The following is an 18,839-nucleotide window of genomic DNA, read 5'->3' on the forward strand; positions in this document are numbered from 1 at the left end:
AGAGTCTGGATTCATACTGTCAAAGAATAAGAAAAGAACACTAGATTATTGTTGCTGTTGCTGTTAAATCCAAATCCATTGACTTGCCAGGCAAGGGAATGTAGGCCAGTGAAGATATTCCCTGAATAGTTGACTGAAGGAAAAAAGTCAGGGATTTAATTGCTAAAAAAGAGGAGTTCATGATGTTTATTCTAGCACAGTATTGAAAATTTAGCCCTCTGGACAAAAACAAATAAATATATATTGTCTGTGTATAGTTTGTTAGGACAAATTCCAATTCTCCCAAAGCCCTTGTAGCCAGAATTTATTTATTTTTTAAAATTCTCAAAACTCAATCATGACAATCCAATTTTTAAAAATAAGGCAAAATGGGGCCAGCCCCGTGGCTTAGCGGTTAAGTGAGTGCGCTCCACTGCTGGCGACCTGGGTTCGGATCCCGGGCACGCACCGACGCACCGCTTCTCCGGCCATGCTGAGGCCGTGTCCCACATACAGCAACTACAAGGATGTGCAGCTATGACATACAACTATCTACTGGGGCTTTGGGGGGAAAAATAAATAAATAAAATCTTTAAAAAAAAAAAAAATAAATAAGGCAAAATGTTTGAACCAAAATTTCACCAAAGAAGATATACAGATGGCAAATAAGTACATGATGACACGCTCAATGTCATTAGTCTTTAGGGAAATGCAAGTTAAAACCATAATGAGTTCAGATCTATTAAAGTGACTGAAATTCAAAAAATTAACAATACCAAATGCTGGCAAGGATGCAGCGAAACTGGAACTCTTTTACATTGTTGGTGGGAATGCAAAATGTACAGACGTTTTGGAAAACAGTTTGGCAGTTTCTTAAAAAGTTAAACTTATGTCTGTCATGTGACCTAACAATCTCAATCCTAGGTATTTATCCTAGAGAAATGAAAATTCATTCATACAAAAATCTGTACATAAATATTTATAGCAGCTTTACTCATAATCTCCAAAAACTGGAGGGAAAAAACAAATATCCTTCAAGAGGTGAGTGGATAACAAACTGTAATATACTCATACAATGGACCACGGTTCATCAGTTAAAGAAATGAATTATGAAAAGTGCAACAACATGGATGAATCTCAAGGATTATGCTGAGTGAAAGAAGCTAGCTTCAAGGCTCCATATTCTATGATTCCATACATATAATACCCTAGAAAAAGCAAAAATATAGAAACAGAGAACAGATCAGTGGTCACCAAGAGTTGGGTGGGGGGTAGTATTTGACTACAAAAGGGCAGCAGGAGGAAATTTGGGGATGTGATGGAGTTATTCTATGTCCTGATTATGGTGATGACTACACAAATCTATACAAGAGTTAAAACTCACAGGACTAGATACATAAACACACAGAGAGAGAGAGAATTTTATGACATATTAATATTTTTTAAATAAAATGAAATCTTTAGTCAGAGGAGAAAAAAGTCGCATTGTTCATTCACCAGGAAAGAATCTTCATTTGGGTCTAATAAGGGTCTGGTGTAGCGGGGACACTCAAAGTTCAGGATCATTTATCAGCTTTAGTCGATTGGAATCAACTGTGATGACGCCCAACATTCAGCCTTCAAATCTCCTAGAAAGAGCTGCTGTACTTCTTCCAGTCCCTCTTCAGCCTGAGGAAAACAAAACGAGCACACAAAGCATAAGCAAATCATCAGATTTTAGAGTCTATGCCACCGTATTGCTTCAAATGTCACTCTCACAAGATTCCATTTTATTTGTTCAAGTGATTCAAGTTCTTTTGATGTAGAATTATTTGATACATGAAACTGCAGGATGGTGGCTGTTCAAAAGCAGTTAAGGCCCTATTAACTATACACTTGAAAGTAGCAACAATTAGAAAGAACATAACAAATGTTTGTAAAGCATCCCTTAAACAAATGTCTGTTTGGACAAGCCCGAAAAAAGTGCAATATCCAATGGGTTGGTTTTTCCCATCCTGGACATCCAACTGACTTATTACTGAAGTTTACACAAGGATCCCAATGCAATAGGAGTTATTAGCTAGTACACAAATGTTACGTTCTTCAATGAGTAAAATATCTAAAATGATTCTATTATCTAACATCTTTAGACAAGCAAGTCTAAACTTTTTTATTGAATTTGTATAGCACACACAGTCTACACAGTGTTGTTTGCTATTATTGCAATTGTAAGGAGTTTCAAATGCAGCATTCAAGGACCTCAAGCCAAAGGAGAAAGCTGTGCTCAAAGCAGTGGAAACCAGGATCTCCAACCTCTCCTGGTGGGTTTGCATATCAACAGACAGCTAGATGAGAGAAGAATAATCCATCTTAGATACTAGCAATATAGAAATATCACAACCCAAAGTGGCATATAATACTTTCCCAAATGGCATCCTCCTTCCTTTCTCCAAGGCCCACAGTGTGAGGTGATATTACCATGGTATAAATATACCAAATCACATGTACACAGCCTGAAATTTTGGTAAGTTATGTCAGTATAATTCTTGGGTATCTTAGGTTACCACAGAAAATGTATAATTGACCCAAGTAGTGCAAAATTTTTCCTTGACCTCTGGGCCTCATAGCCAGTCATACTGGGGGCCTGCCCTGCCCACCAGCGTGCCTGCACCAGTCATGCACTGCCAGGCCTCACAGCCAGCCATGCAAGGGGTTTGCCCTGCCCACCAGCATGCCCACAATGGTTGCATGGCACCAAACCTCACAGCCAGCTGGCCCAGGGGCCAGCCCCACCTACTAATGTGCCTGCAGCAATCACAGCCCCACCACAACAGAAGGGCACACTCAGCCCACACAGGGGACCACCATGGGGCATCTGGCTCTGGCGACCAGAGGAGAGGGCACTGCTGGGCCCCACAGCACATCTCCTACATAAAGTCATTTTTCCAAGGTCAGGAGACATCCCTGACCTACCTAATACATAGAAATAAACATAGAGAATTAAACAAAATTAGGCAATAAAAGAACAAGACAAATCTTCAGAAAACGAACTAAACAAAACAGAGATAAGAAATCTACCTGATAAAGAGCACAAAGTAATGGTCATAAGAATGCTCCCTGAACTCAGGGGAAGAACAGATGAACACAATGAGAACTTCAACAAAGAGTCAGAAGATATAAAAGGGAACCAATGAGAGCTGAAGAGTCCAATAACTGAAATTTTAAAATTCACTGGAAAGAATAACAGCAGATCAGATGATACAGAATAGATCAGTGATCTGGATGACAGAGTAGAGAAAATTACCCAAGCTGAACAGAAAAAAGAAAAAAGAATTTTAAAAAGTAAGGACAGTTTAAAGGACTTCTGGGACACCATCAAGCATACTAACATTTGCAGTATGGGATCCCAGAAGGAGAAGAGAGAGAAAGAGGTAGAGAATTTATATGGAGAATAATAGCTGAAAGCTCCCCTCACCTGGGGAAGGAAACAGACATCCATGTCCAGGAAGCACAGAAAGCCCCAAACAAGATGAACCCAAAGAGGCCCATGCTGAGACACATTATAATTAAAATGTCAAGAATTAAAGATCAAGAGAGAATCTTAAAAGCAGCAAGAGAAAAGCAGCAAGTTACATAAAAGGGAACTCCCAAAAGACTATCAGCTGACTTGTCAGCAGAAACTCTATAAGCTAGAAGGGAGTGGCATGATATATTCAAAGTGCTGAAAGAAAAAAACCTACAACCAAGAATACGCTACCCAGCAAGGTTATCATTCAGAATGGAAGAAGAAATAAAGAGTTTTGCAGACAAGCAAAAACTAAAGGAGTTCATCACCACTAAATCAGCCTTACAAGGAATGTTAAAGGGACTTCTTTAAGAGGAAAAGAAAAGGTCACAAATGGAAATAAGAAAATTATCAAGAAAAAAATGACTGGTAAAGGCAAATATATAGTAAAGGTAGTGGATCAACCACTTATAAAACTAGTATGAAGGTTAAAAGACAAAAGTACTAAAATCATCTATAACTACAATAAGAGGTTAAGGGATACACAAAATTAAAAGAGGTAAAATATGAAATCAAAAACATAAAACATTGGGGGGAAGTAAAAATATACTTGCTTTTAGAATGCATTTGAACTTAATAAACCATCAACTTAATATAGACTAGTACTATATATATAGTTGTTATACGAACCTCATGGTAATCAAAAACCAAAAACCTATGATAAATACACAAAAAATAAAGAGAAAGGAACCCAAACATGCCACTAAAGAAAGTCATCAAACCACAAGGGAAGAGAACAAGAGAAGAAGAAAGGAACAGGCGAAATACAAAAACATCCAGAAACGAATAACAAAATGGGAATGAGTACATATCTATCAATAATTACTTTAAATGTAAATGATTAAATGCTCCAATCAAAAGACATAGGGTGGCTGAACAGATAAAAAGACAAGACGTATATATATATTCTGCCTACAAGAGACACACTTCAGATGTAAAGACACTCACAAAATGAAAGTGAAGGGGTAGGAAAAGATATTTCATGCAAATGGAAACAAAAGAAAGCTGGGATAGAAATACTTAGACAAAATAGTCTTTAAAACAAAAACTGTAACAAGAGACAAAAAAGGGCATTACACAATGATAAAGGGGACAATCCAACAAGAGGCTATAACACTTGCAAATATCTGTGCATCCAACATAGAAGCAACTAAATACATAAAGCAAATATTAATAGACATAAAAGGAGAAATTGACATAACACAATAATAGTAGGGGACTTTAACACCCCACTTAAATCAATGGATAGATCATATAGACAGAAAATCAATAAGGAAACTTAGGCCTTAAATGACACACTAGACCAGATGGACTTAATAGATACATACGGAACATTCCAAAAACAACAGAATACACATTCTTTTTGAAAGCACAGGGAACATTCTCCAGGATAGATCACATGTTAGACCACAAAACAAATCTCAGTAAATTTAAGAAGATTGAAATCATATCAAGCATCTTTTCTGACCACAACAGTATAAAACTAGAAATCGATTACAAGAAGAAAACTGGAGTGGCTGGCCTGGTGGTGCAGTGTTTAGTTTGGCATTCTCTGTTTTGGCCACCTGGGTTCATGGGTTTGGATCATGGCCTTCATCAAGCCATGCTGTGGCAGCATCCCATATACAAAATAGAGGAAGATTGGCACAGATGTTAGCTCAGGGCCAGTCTTCTTCATCAAAAAAAAAAAAAACTAGAAAAAACACAAACTCATGGAGGCTAAATAACATGCTACTAAACAACCAATAGATCAACGGAAAAATCAAAGAGGAAATCAAAAAATACCTTAAGACAATTGAAAACAAAAACATAACAGTACATAATCTATGTGAAGCAGCAAAAGCAGTTCTAAGAGGGAAGTTTGTAGTGATACAGGTCTATCTCAAGAAGCAAGGAAAATCGCAAATAAATAATATAACTTTACACCTATAGGAACTAGAAAAAGAAGAACAAACAAAGCCCAATGTTAGTAGAAGGAAGAAAATAATAAAAATCAGAACCAAAATCAATGATATTGAGACTAAAAGAACAATAGAAAAGATCAATGAAACTAAAAGCTGATTCTTTGAAAAGATAAACAAAATTGATAAAACTTTAGCCAGACTCATCAAGAAAAAAAGAAAGAGGGCTCAGATGAATAAAATCAGAAATGAAAAAGAAATTATAACTGACACCATAGAAATACAAAAGATCATAAGAGATTATTATGAACAATTATATGCCAAAAAATTGGACAACATAGAAGAAATGGATAAATTCCTAGAATCATATAATCTTCCCAGACTGAATCAGGAAGAAATAGAAAATCTGAACAGACTGATTACTAGTAGTAAAATTGAATCAATACTCAAAAAACTCCCAACAAACAAAAGTCCAGGACTAGATACCTTCACAGGTGGATTCTACCAAACATTTAAGTTCTCAAACTATTCCAAAAAATTGAAAAGGAAGGATCACTCCCAAACTCATTCTAGGAGGCCAGCATTACCCTGATACCAAAACCAGACAAAGACATAACAAAAAAAAGAAAATTATAATCCAATATCCCTGAGGATCATAGATGCAAAAATCCTCAACAAAGTATTAGCAAACCAATTCGACAACACATCAAAAGGATTATACACCATGATCAAGTGAGATTTATTCCAGGGATGCAAGGATGGTTCAATATTCACAAATCAATCAACACAGTATACCACATTAACAAAACAAAGGATAAAAATCATATGATCATCTCAATAGATGCATAAAAATCATTTGACAAAATTCAACATCCATTTATGATAAAAAGCCTCAGCAAAGTGGGTATAGAAGGAACATACCTCAACATAATAAAAGCCATATATGACAAACCCACAGCTAACATCCTACTCAATGGTGAAAAGCTAAAAGCTTTTCCACTAAGATCAGGAACAAGACAAGGATTCCCACTCTTGCCACTCTTACTCAATATCGTGTTGGAACTTCTAGCTACAGCAATCAGACAAGAAAAAGAAATAAAAGGCATACAAATTGGAAAAGAGGAAGTAACACTGCCACTATTTGCAGATGACATGATACTATGTATAGAAAACCCTAAAGACTCCACTATTAGAACGAATAAATGAATTCAGTAAAGTTGCAGGATATAAAATAAACATACAGAAATCCATTGTGTTTCTATACACTAACAATGAACTATCAGAAAGAGAAATAAGGAAAACATTTATAATTTACAATTTACACTTATAATTGTATTTACAATTATATCAAAAAGAATAAAATACCTAGGAATAAATTTAACCAAGGAGGTGAAAGACCTGTATACTGAAAACTGTAAGACATTGAGGAAAGAAATTGAAGACAGTACAAATAAATAGAAAGATATACTATGCTAATGGATTGAAATAATTAATATTGTTAAAATGTCCATACTACACAAAGCAATCTACCAATTCAAGGCAATCTCTATTAAAATACCAATGGCATTTTTCACAGAACTAGAACAAATAATGCTAAAATTTGTATGGACCCACAAGAGACCTCAAATAGACAAAGCAATCTTTTTTATTATTATTATTAATGTCTTAATAGTTTATAACATTGTGAAATTTTAGTTGTACATTATTGTTTGTCAGTCACCATATAAATGCCTCCTTTCACCCCTTGTGCACCGCCCCAGCCCCCTTTCCCCTGGTAACCACCCAACAGTTTTCTCTGTCTGTGTGTTAGTTTATCTTCCATGTGAAGTCATGGGTGTTTGTCTATCTCTGTCTGGCTCATTTCTCTTAACATAATATGCTCCAGGTCCATCCATGTTGTTGCAAATGAGACAATTTTGTCCTTTTTTATGTCTGAGTAGTATTCCATTGTATATATATACCACATCCTCTTTATCCAATCATCAGTCGAGGGACATTTGGGTTGCTTCCACTTCTTGGCTATAGTGAATAATGCTGCAATGAACATAGGGGTGCATAAGCCTCTTTGGATTGTTGATTTCAGGTTTGTTGGATAGATTCCCAGTAACGGGATAGCTGGATCATGGGGTATTTCTATTTTTAATTCTTTGAGGAATCTCCATACCGTTTTCCATAGAGGCTGCACCAGTTTGCATTCCCACCAGCTGTGTGTGAGGGTTCCTGTTTCTCCACATCCTCTCCAACATTTGTTGTGCTTTGTCTTCATGAGTATAGCAATTCTAACAGGTGTAAGGTGATATCTTACTGTAGTTTTGATTTGCATTTCCCTGATAATTAGTGATGTTGAACATCTTTTCAAGTTCCTATTGGCCATCTGTATATCTCCCTTGGGAAAGTATCTGTTCATATCCTCTGCCCATTTTTTGATTGAGTTGTTTGTTTGTTTGTTGTTCAGTTGTGTGAGTTCTTTATATATTACAGAGATTAACTCCTTGTCGGATATACAGTTTGCAAATATTTTCTCCCAGTTGATGGGATATCTATTCATTTTGATCCTGGTTTCAATTGCCTTGTAGAAGCTCTTTAATGTGATGAAGTCCCACTTGTTTATTTTTTCTTTTATTTCCCTTGTCCGAGTAGACATGGAATTTGAAAAGATCCCTTTATGACCTATGTCAAATAGTGTACTGCCTATACTTTCTCCCAGGAGTTTTATAGTTTCAGGTCTCACCTTCAGGTCTTTGATCCATTTTGAGTTAATTTTTGTGTATGGCAAAAGAAGATGGTCTACTTTCATCCTTTTGCATGTGGCTGTCCAGTTTTCCCAGCACCATTTATTGAAGAGACTTTCCTTTCTCCATTGTATGTTCTTAGCTCCTTTGTCGAAGATTAGCTGTCCCTAGATGTGTAGTTTTATTTCTGGGCTTTCAATTCTGTTCCATTGATCTGTGTGTCTGTTTTTGTACCAGTACCATGCTGTTTTGATTACTATAGCTTTGTAACATATTTTGAAGTCAGGGATTGTGATGCCTCCAGCTTTGTTCTTTTTTCTCAGGATTGCCCCAAATAGACAAAGCAATCTTGAGAAAAAATAACAAAGCTGGAGGTATCATGCTTCCTGATTTCAAACTGTACTACAAAGCTATAGTAATCAAAACAGTATGGCACTGGCACAAAAACAGACACATAAATCAATGGAACAGAATAGAGAGCCCAGAAATAAACCCACATCAATATGGTCAATTAATCTATGACAAAAAAGGAAAGAATATACAATGGGGAAAGGAAAGTCTCCTCAATAAATAGTGTTGGGAAAACGGGGCAGATATATGCAAAAGAATGAAATTGGACCACTTTTTTATACCACGTACAAAAATAATCTCAAAATGGATTGAAGATTTAAATCTAAGACCCGAAAACATAAAACTCCTACAAGAAAACATAGGCAGTAAACTCTTTGACATTGGTCTTAGCAATATTTATTTGGATATGTCTCACCAGGCAAGGGTAACAAAAGCAAAATTAAACAAACAGGACATCATCAAACTAAAAAGCTTTTGCACAGTGAAGGAAACCATCAACAAAATGAAAAGGCAACCTACCAAATGGGAGAATATATTTGCAAATGATATATCCAATAAAGAGTTAACATCCAAACTACATAAAGAACTTAACTCCATAGCAAAAAAAATAAATAATCTAAAGAAAAATGGGCAGAAGACCTGAATAGACATTTTTCCAAAGAAAACATACAAATGGCTAACAGGTACGTGAAAGGTGCTCAACATTACTAATCATCATGAAAATACAAATCAAAACCGCAATAAGATATCACCTCACTCCTATCATAATGGCTATTATCAAAAAGACAACAAATAACAAATGTTAGCGAGGTTGTGGAGAAAAGGGAACCCTCATGGACCATTGGTAGGAATGTAAATTGGTGCAACCACAATGGAAAACAGTATGAGGGTTCCTCAAAAAATTAAAACTAGAACTACCATATGATCCAGGAATTCCACTTCTGGGTATTTATCCAAAAAAAATGAAAACACTAACTCGAAAAGATATATGCACCCCTATGTTCATTGCAGCATTATTTACAATAGCCAAAATATGGAAACAACCTAAACGTCCATTGATGGATGAATGGATAAAGAAGATGTGGTATATATATACAATGGAACATTATTCAGCCGTAGAAAAGAACGAAATCTTGGGGCCAGCCTGGTGGCATAGGGGTTAAGTTCATATGCTCCGCTTCAGCGGCCCAGGGTTCACGGGTTTGGATCCCTGGTGTGGACTTACACATCACTTATCAAGCCATTCTGTGGTGGCATGCCATATACAAAATACAGGCAGAGGAAGATTGGCACAGATGTTAGTTCGGCGACAATCTTCCTCAAGCAAAAGGAGGGAGATTGGCAACAGATATTGGCTCAGGAACAATCTTGCTCACCAAAAAAAAAAAAGAATGAAGTCTTGCCATTTGTGATGAGGTGAATGGATCTAAAGGGTATTATGCTAAGTAAAATAAGCCAGACAGAGAAAAAAGAATACCTTATGATTTCACTTATATGTGGAATCTAATAAAACATAACAAATGAACAAACAAAACAAAACAGAAACAGACACATAGATACAGAGAACAAATGAGTGGTTGCCAGAAGGGAGATACTGGGGGAAAAAGTGAAATAGGTGAAGGGGATAAAAGGTATCCCCTTCCTGTCATATAATAATTAAGTCACGGGGATGTAATGTACAGCATAAGGAATATAGTCAACAATATTATAATAACTTTGTATGATGACAGATAGTTACTAGTCTTATTAGAGTGCTCATTTGTAATGTAAAGAAATGTCAAATCACTATATGGTACACTTGAAACTAATACAATATTGTATGTCAACTATACTTCAATTAAAAACAATAAATTTTCCTTGATCACTTTGTTGAGTGAAAAAGTATTAGTTATTTCCTGTGATGCAGTGTCATCAGCAGTATTTTACATTATATGGATTACAGAATAGCTATTAGCCTTTATAGGAGGTATTCGTGTCATATTTATAAGGATTAAAGTAATACTAAGAACATACTGTAAATTTTTTGATCATTATAACTATTTTTTGTTTTTTCACAAAACTAGTGGCTGAATATTATCAGCCTGGATAGTATAATTGTTACAGATAAGGTTTTTAATTGTGAGATAATCAAAAATTAATTTCTATGGGTGAATCTTATCATAATTGCAGCTGGTAATATTTTTAGTAGAATATTCTAACAGAAACCTCCCTGGCATAACAGAAGGATGACAAACTCAAGTTAATTAAATTTCCTGATACAGTTATGGCCTTGCTGAATCCAACAAATAGTTGCCTATATAAAGAGTTTGTCCTAGAATTTGGATGGTCAAAAAAATAAGAGATAGAAGTTTCGTGATTTAAAACAGTTAACAAATTAAAATGTAAATAAGTAGGCCTATTAGTAGGCACTGATCTGAATGTCAGGTTACCTGTTTTAGATAATTCAGGGTAAAATATAAGTGAATTAAATCTTGCCACCAAGGGAGGAGTCTTTGAAATATTGGAGGGAAAAATAAAACATAAACAAATTTAAAAAGTGACGATGATAAAAACTAAAGATTGGCAATCAACATCACTGCCCAATACAGAACTCAAAAGGGCTGGAACAGAAGAACAGGCAGAAAAGATTCTTAAACGTTCTTAAATGGGATTTCTGAGGGAAGAATTGTCAAGAAAAGTGTCCAAGATCAAAACAAAGAAGTCATATAACTATTTCTGCCTAGACACTGAGTCAAGAGATATAGCAGTAATTAGAACTACTGAGACTCGAAAGTCAAGGGTGGAGATAGGGCAGAAAAAATGAAAACTAAGCAAAACACAGAAGCCACTTGGGTGCTGAGTACAGGTGGTCCAAGATGAAACCGAAGATGTGGTTCTTGCTGTCATCTCCATTATATGCAGGGTGGCCATATAATTAATCATCCCAGCTGGAACTCTTTTGAGAGAAATAGGGCATTAAAAATAATTAAAATTACATGACTTTTTGAAATATTATTATCCAACAAATTCGTTGAAATATATTGTTGGACTATTTAATACTTTAAATAGCACTACCCAAGTACTATCTTTGAAAACAAAACATTTCTAAAAAACCAAAAATAACACACCTCCAGTACATCAAACAAAATTTTAAAAACCCATATTGAATATCTGAACATTAACAAATAACAAAAGTAGAAAAACTATTCTCATCTTAATCATTTTTTTAAATAATATTTTTCTCTAATACTATGTCCAAGTATTTTTCTGAAGAATTTATTTTTCTATATAATCTTATTCCTTTTTCATGGTTTTCATAAAACTGCCTGCAATTTTCTTTTTGAAATTATTGACATCTTCAATTGGTACTTCTTGTAGACCATATTAAAATAAGAACTCTCTCTATAGGTGCTGAGATACTTGGTAAACTCAGCAATTTCTGCTAAATAGGGAGTATTATCAATGATAATTTTGTACTCAAGTGTGTCAGTATTTCAACCCAAATATTTTCACAGGTACTGCCTTTTTTGCTCCCATTCAAAGTGCTTTTCTTTAACAAATATTTTTACAAGAAAAATCTTTTCAAATAAATCATCTCTTTTACGATTATTTTTAATGCTTTGCCAGACTTGGATGCTGCAAAATCATAGTCCTTCTCAGTTTCATTCCATTCTGGCATAGACTATAAATTTATCTAATTAAAAATAGAAGCTCCATCAAAAGATTCTCCTCACAAGTCAAGATATTTCAATATGCAATTACAGAATTTCAAATTTAAATCTTATACTCCAATTGAAATCACAAGATAATTTGTTCAGTTCCGTCACTGGAAAAAGTTCTATGTCACAAAGTTTTGCAATAATTGTAATTTGCTTAAAGTTTCAAACGCTCACATTTTGGGAACTATGTTCATTAACTACAGTGATTAAAATTTTCAACTTATTTTAACAAAAGTACAATAAAACTTTAGGACTCGTTTAGATAAAATTTCTATATCATTACAGTTAAACTTAAGTTGAGTTACAAAGAACTTATCCAAAGGTTTAAACATTCCTCAAATTCATTTGATAATGGAAGCTAAAAGAAAAAATACATACCACCATGTTACAGTACTTTCTTAAAATTCAAATTTAGCTACATCACAAAAAATTTGTAGTTCCCTGTATATATATTAAGACATTTGTAAATTTGTGTAACTACAAATTACACAATTTGTAGAATTTCAGCTTCTATTGTATAGACTATTGCACCACAAGCAATCCTGGAGTCAATTTCAATTTAATGAGAACGTTGTTTTTGCCATGACCTTGTGTTCCACCAAAATACATAAGCATATTACATGAAAAACAAACGATTTTACCAACGGTGAATTTTTAAACTGAATTTATAACAGTTGTCATAATAATGTCAGTTGTTTCAGCTTTAACAGAGTAAACTCCCAACGTTTTACTTTAACTTCTATTAATTGGACGAAAATACCAAACCATTATGGAAATCAACAAATAATTTTCTATTTGAAGTATCTGATGGCAGGATATACAACTGACATTATTTAACTGATTGCAAAGTTCTACTAGTGTAACTGACACATAAATAGTATTGTTTCTTAGGTGTACAATAAACCAAATCAAAAAGGAGCAGAGCTAATTTAGAAGAGTAATCATTTGACACAAATGATTACATTGATTATAAATCATTTCCCAGAGCGAAATACAAAAACTCACATTCTGCAGACTCACATGTTAAATTGTGGTCTTCAGGTGTAACGTTCTTAAAGGAACTATTAGTATTTGAAGTAGATGCTTTAGTCTTATGCCTTCAGGTTTTCATGTTGTCAGTTATGTTGCTCTGCATGTGCCCGCCCAACGTTGTGGGTTAGTAAATGTCCATAAACATTCTGATGAGTTACCCCTGAGAATCTGAAATTCACTAATTTGTCATTTGTAACGCACTTTTGATTTTTGAGAGCTATTAAAAATTAAAAAGCATTACCAGTTACTAAAACGTATAAATAGGTTTAGAGTTACAATTTAACAATAAATGGCAATACCACTGTAGGGAGGGTAATCAGTTCTCTCTCAATACCCTCTAGAGCAGGACAGCTCAGCCTCTGTTCTCCACACATTTTCTTCATACCCACCTAACGTAAAATCCCCATTTCCCTCTGACTCCAATGACTGGCAATGACTTCATGAATTTCACAAGCCATAGCATGGGCCGTAGCACAATTGGCTGGGACCTCAAGAAGCTACCTCGCATCCCAACCTGAAACCAGAAGGAATGATCTGTTCCCATGTCATGTCCTCGTGCAATCTGTTTTATCAACATGGGCTCTGCTTGCGGTCCTCAAATGGGAGGTGTCAGATATATTGCATCCAAAAAAGGGTCAGGTTATTGCTGGTTATCTTTCTGATTTAACCATAATACATATTAGTGAGTATTCGGGTCACTGCTCAAGTATTGCATAAGACCTTGGTAGAAGCTGAAAGTACAAAGTGGGGTATGCAAACCCATCCTAGCTTATTTTAATGCAAATATTAATAATATAATACCTTATTAAAAAATAAAAACTCCAGGACAAGCAATCAATCAGACAGGATATGAGTACTACAGATGGAGACTCGTACTGGCATTCTGACATGGGCTCTGTCCTGCCTGCTTGGTAGTCTGCAAATGGTAATCCTGCCACAACATCCACTATCGACCCATAGAAAAAAGTGTCCCTGTGCATCCTACAGATGTTACTAACCTCCACTTTATGAGGTAAACATCTGGAAAAGGCCATCCAGCATGACAGTCCAAGGTTTACTCTGCCGTGAAATTTAAGAAACAGCCCCTCAAACTCAATATTACAGAGGTAGAAGTAAGTGAAGATAGTAGCAGATACTCAGGAACCACTATCTAGATGTGCCGACAAACTGGCACATCAGATTATCATTTGGCAAGGCTTCTAAGTTCATAACCTAGAAGAGATTTCCTGAAACATTTAAAATGAGCAAGTATACTCATGCTACAACAATTACCATCTATCAAGTAAAAAAACCGACAACAGTGTATATTCTATTAAAACAAAGACACTTGTCACAAAATCCCCAATGCTAATACATAACGTAATTTTGTAAAACTTCAGTTCTCACCAGTAATAAAACCCCTAACTCCCAACTTGTTAAGAGCCTATGGTGGGCCGGCCCCGTGGCTTAGCGGTTAAGTGCATGCGCTCCGCTGCTGGTGGCCCGGGTTCGGAGCCCGGGTGCGCACCAACACACTGCTTCTCCAGCCATGCTGAGGCCGAGTCCCACATACAGCAACTAGAAGGATGTGCAGCTATGACATACAACTATCTACTGGGGCTTTGGGGGAAATAAATAAATAAAATTAAAAAAAAAAAAAAGAGCCTATGGTAAGTTTTTAAATCACATTACTTATATAGATAAAGAGTCCCTCAAGGTAACTGACTAATGTAACCAAGTTGTTTTAAACTGAAAAAATAATGTTCCAAAACGTATCCAATAACAATATGATAAGCTCCCATCATGTGCAAGACCTACGCTAAGGGTTCCAGGTATGGTCCGATGAATAAGACATGAGTTTATCCACAAGAGGTTTATAATCACCTTAAGAATTTAAAGCATCACTTTAAGTGAGCCAGGACTCGGCCATCACATATATATTTTTGGTAGGCAACAAAATAGATGAGATCTGTTGAGATCTATATATGAGCAGCGAACAATCTAACAGTAAAATTAAGACTACAATCCATTCACAATAGCATCAAAAAGAATAAAATGTTTAGGAATAAATTAAACAAAATAAGTACTATACTTGTACACAGAAAGTTACAGAACTTTGCTGAGGGAAAATAAAGATCTAAACAAATGAGAGACTCCACATTTGGGAATTGAAAGACTCATTATCATTAAGATTGCAGTTCTCCCCACATTGATCTATAGATTCAATGTAATCCTATGAAAATTTCATCAGTCCCCCTTTTTTTGTAGCATTTGGCAAGCAGATCCTTAATTTATATGGGAATAGAAATCTAGACTAGCCAAGACAATTTTGAAAAAGAAGAACAAAGTTGGAGGTCTTTCACTTTTATTTCATTTATTTATTTATTTATTTATTTATTTCATTTTAGTTCTTTCTAAGTATGCACAACAGAAGCTTTCTTGACACATCCATTGATGTGTCTCACACACACAAAAACAAAAACCGTCCAGTCCCTCCCTAAAGCACACTGATCTGCCCATAGTGTGCTGAATTCTCAGAGTCCGTAGTTCTCTCACAATAAACCTGGGGATGTCTGTTCCCATCAGTTGTATCACGTTTACCTAAAGTCTGCTGTTTACTCCCAAATCATTATTGTAATTATGTTATTTAATTAAATATTATCAGTGAGTAATTGAAAATGGTGGAGTACTTCCCCAAATCATCTTCTCCATCAAAGCGATGAAAACATGGAAAAAATTTGTCAGAATCAACTTTTTCAGAACTCTGAAAGTTGACTAAATATTTGCAGCAATCCAAGGAATGTTTATTCAAAAAAAATTTGTTGACCATCAGTAAGAACAAGTTTTGTGGCATTTTAACTTGTCATATTCTCTTCTCCCTCTCCCCAGCTATGCAGTAGCCTTAAAAACCAATAGCACACAATCATGTTAAAAAAAAAAGGACAGCAGTCTAGAAACCAGTGGAAGGGGCAAAATGAGTTGGAGCTCTTTCAGAGCCCCATTCCCAAAGAATGGGCATTATCTGACCCATCTAGTGGTTCCCCGGATGATCCCACTCACAAGCTTTCTTGACCTGACTCAGAGTCTGCCCTGTGCGAACAGCCCTTTCCCCAGGAGTATTAGTCAAAATCATCAGAGGAAATTGTTTAACATCACAGTTGCCTGGCGTAGTGGATTACAGTTGGGGCAAACAAGAGACTGATCAAAAAGCTTAAAAGGAAAAGCTGGAGAAAGGAGACAACTCTGTAGACGGCTTTGAAAAGCTCTGACATATTTGGGAATCTAGAAGGTCATGTGCATGTGTAGGTCATACCTATTCTCTGAACTTCTGCTGTAATTATTGTCAAAACCATATCATTTAACACTTAATTATAGGGTAGTACATGTGATTTAATTATAGGTTACTTTCATCTCCCCAACACTATATTAACAGCTAACTTTTATATAGCACTGACTGCGTGCCAGGCACTGTTCTAATTGCTTTAGAAGTGTTGGCTCATTCAATCCTCATATTAAGTTAAATACTATTATTACCCCCATTTCACAGATGAGAAAACTGAGGCTTTGAGTGCTTATAATCCCAAGGTCAAATAATTACTAAGTGGGGGAACTGGGATTCAAATGCTGATCTTTCAGTCGAGAGGTCATGCTCCTAAACACCAAGTAATATCACTTCCAGCTTGGCCTCTAGCTTGTAGGAAGAGCAAAGGCTTTGGAACCAAAGACTTGTGGGCATGCCACTTTCAAATTTGGGGAAATCATTTAAACTCTGTGAGTCTCAGTTTTCTTCTCTTTAAAATCAAATACTACTACTGTTTCACTAGGATTATTATGAAAATTAAACAATTGTGTATGGAAATACACTTTGTATATTAAAAAGTTCTAATAATAATGTTCGTTCATTAGATAGCCAGGTGGGGGAGAAGGCAAAAAGAGCAGCATGGAGGAGCGGAGTCAACAAGATCTGGGTTTGCTTCTGGCTTGAACAGTTACTATCTCTGAGGCCTTGAACAAATCATTTAAGATTCATGGGTCTTAGTGCTGGTATTTATAAAATAAGGATAATATACACTTTCTGGGTTCTGAGGATTCACAAGAAAATATAAACAAAACCCCTGACAAATATAGTGTACTCAACAAACATCACCTCCCTTCCAACTCCCCTCCATCATTATAGAGTAGTGCCCCATCTCCACTTGCTTTACTCTGCTTTATTTTGCTTCGGAATACTTGTCAGCCTCTGACGTATTATATATTGATTTGTTTCTTTATTTTCTGTCCCTCCCATCCTGGATGTAAATTTCTTGAGGTCAAGGACTTGCCATTTTCTTCACTGCTGTATTCCCAACATCTAGAACAGTCCCTGGGAAATAGTAGGTGCTCAATAAACATTTGTTGAAGAACTCATTATTACCATCTGTCATGATCATTGTAATAATTGAGGTCAGGGTCTGTATCGCTATAATCACTTAACACAAAATGAGGCAAATATTCATTGAGTAGCTTTAAAATGTATAACATGCTCTCAATTTATTTATTTATTTATTTTAAAGATTTTATTTATTTATTTTTCCCCCCAAAGCCCCAGTAGATAGTTGCATGTCACAGCTGCACATCCTTCCAGCCGCTGCACGTGGGACGCGGCCTCAGCATGGCCGGAGAAGCGGCGTGTCGGTGCACGCGCGGGATCTGAACCTGGGCCGCCAGCAGAGGAGCGCGCGCACTCAACCGCTAAGCCACGGGGCGGCCCAACACGCTCTCAATTTAGGTTTCTCAAAGATTAATTGCCAGGCCAGACTACCTGTATCAGAGTCACCTTGAGTATTCATTACACCAGAACTGCTGAATCAAAATGGTAATGTCCCAGAAATTTATCTTTTAAGCAAAATCCACCTTTGTCTTTCTTTCTTTTTTTAAATCCAGATTCCCATTTACCAGCCATTTAAAAATTCTATTTAATACAAAATTTTTTTATAATTTGGCTGAAGGGAAGACATGGCTATTAAATTTTAAATTCAAAGCCTCTGAAACTAATTTTATTTTCTTAACTACGTGCTTAAGGATTAAAGCCAGGAAAAAAGATTTATGTCCTAGTTACCATATAATTAAAGTCAAAATATTTTCTCTGGACCCGAACATTTGTCATAATTTTTATGAAATGATTTTTCTAATTTTTTTTCTTCTCACTTGAATGTTTACAATACATTGTTGGATAATTTTGAATTCATTAGAGTTTAAAATTTTTGTTCCGGTAAGAGGGTATCATTGAAAAGTCATCTAGGAAACCATCTATATGTTACAAAGATAAACTTTCACAATGGGAAAATAAAAATACAGCATTCAAGTGACTGCCTTCTTGTCATTCCAAATGGTTTCACTGTGCTGTGGACCTACCCTGGGTTAAATGCAGTAATGATTCCAAAGATGCAGCAGCAATCAAGACCATCCAACTACTCGAGAGCTCAGTGTACATACTGAAGCTTCTGTCGCAGCTTGAAAGGTGTTCAGAGTTGCCTGCACACACACTAGGTCTCTGGCACTAAGCACAGTGGCAGTGGTACCTCCAGTCTTCGTATGTTCTGGAGTTCAAAATTTGGACATATTGACCTCTAAGTAGATTATA

At 35.8% G+C, this 18,839-nt stretch overlaps 1 long non-coding RNA gene across 1 annotated transcript in view; it reads right to left on the reverse strand.

Annotated features, from left to right (window-relative positions):
• Nucleotides 1–945: 945 nt before the first annotated feature.
• The window catches only part of LOC131410928 (uncharacterized), a 110,642-nt gene continuing 92,748 nt past the window's right edge, over nt 946–18,839 (reverse strand). The window contains exon 2 of the long non-coding RNA XR_009221437.1: nt 946–1,647. This is a non-coding gene — a long non-coding RNA (uncharacterized LOC131410928). The remainder of the gene's footprint in view (nt 1,648–18,839) is intronic.

Source organism: Diceros bicornis, chromosome 10 (assembly GCF_020826845.1).
Source record: "Diceros bicornis minor isolate mBicDic1 chromosome 10, mDicBic1.mat.cur, whole genome shotgun sequence".
In the NCBI taxonomy this organism is placed as follows: Eukaryota; Metazoa; Chordata; class Mammalia; order Perissodactyla; family Rhinocerotidae; genus Diceros; species Diceros bicornis.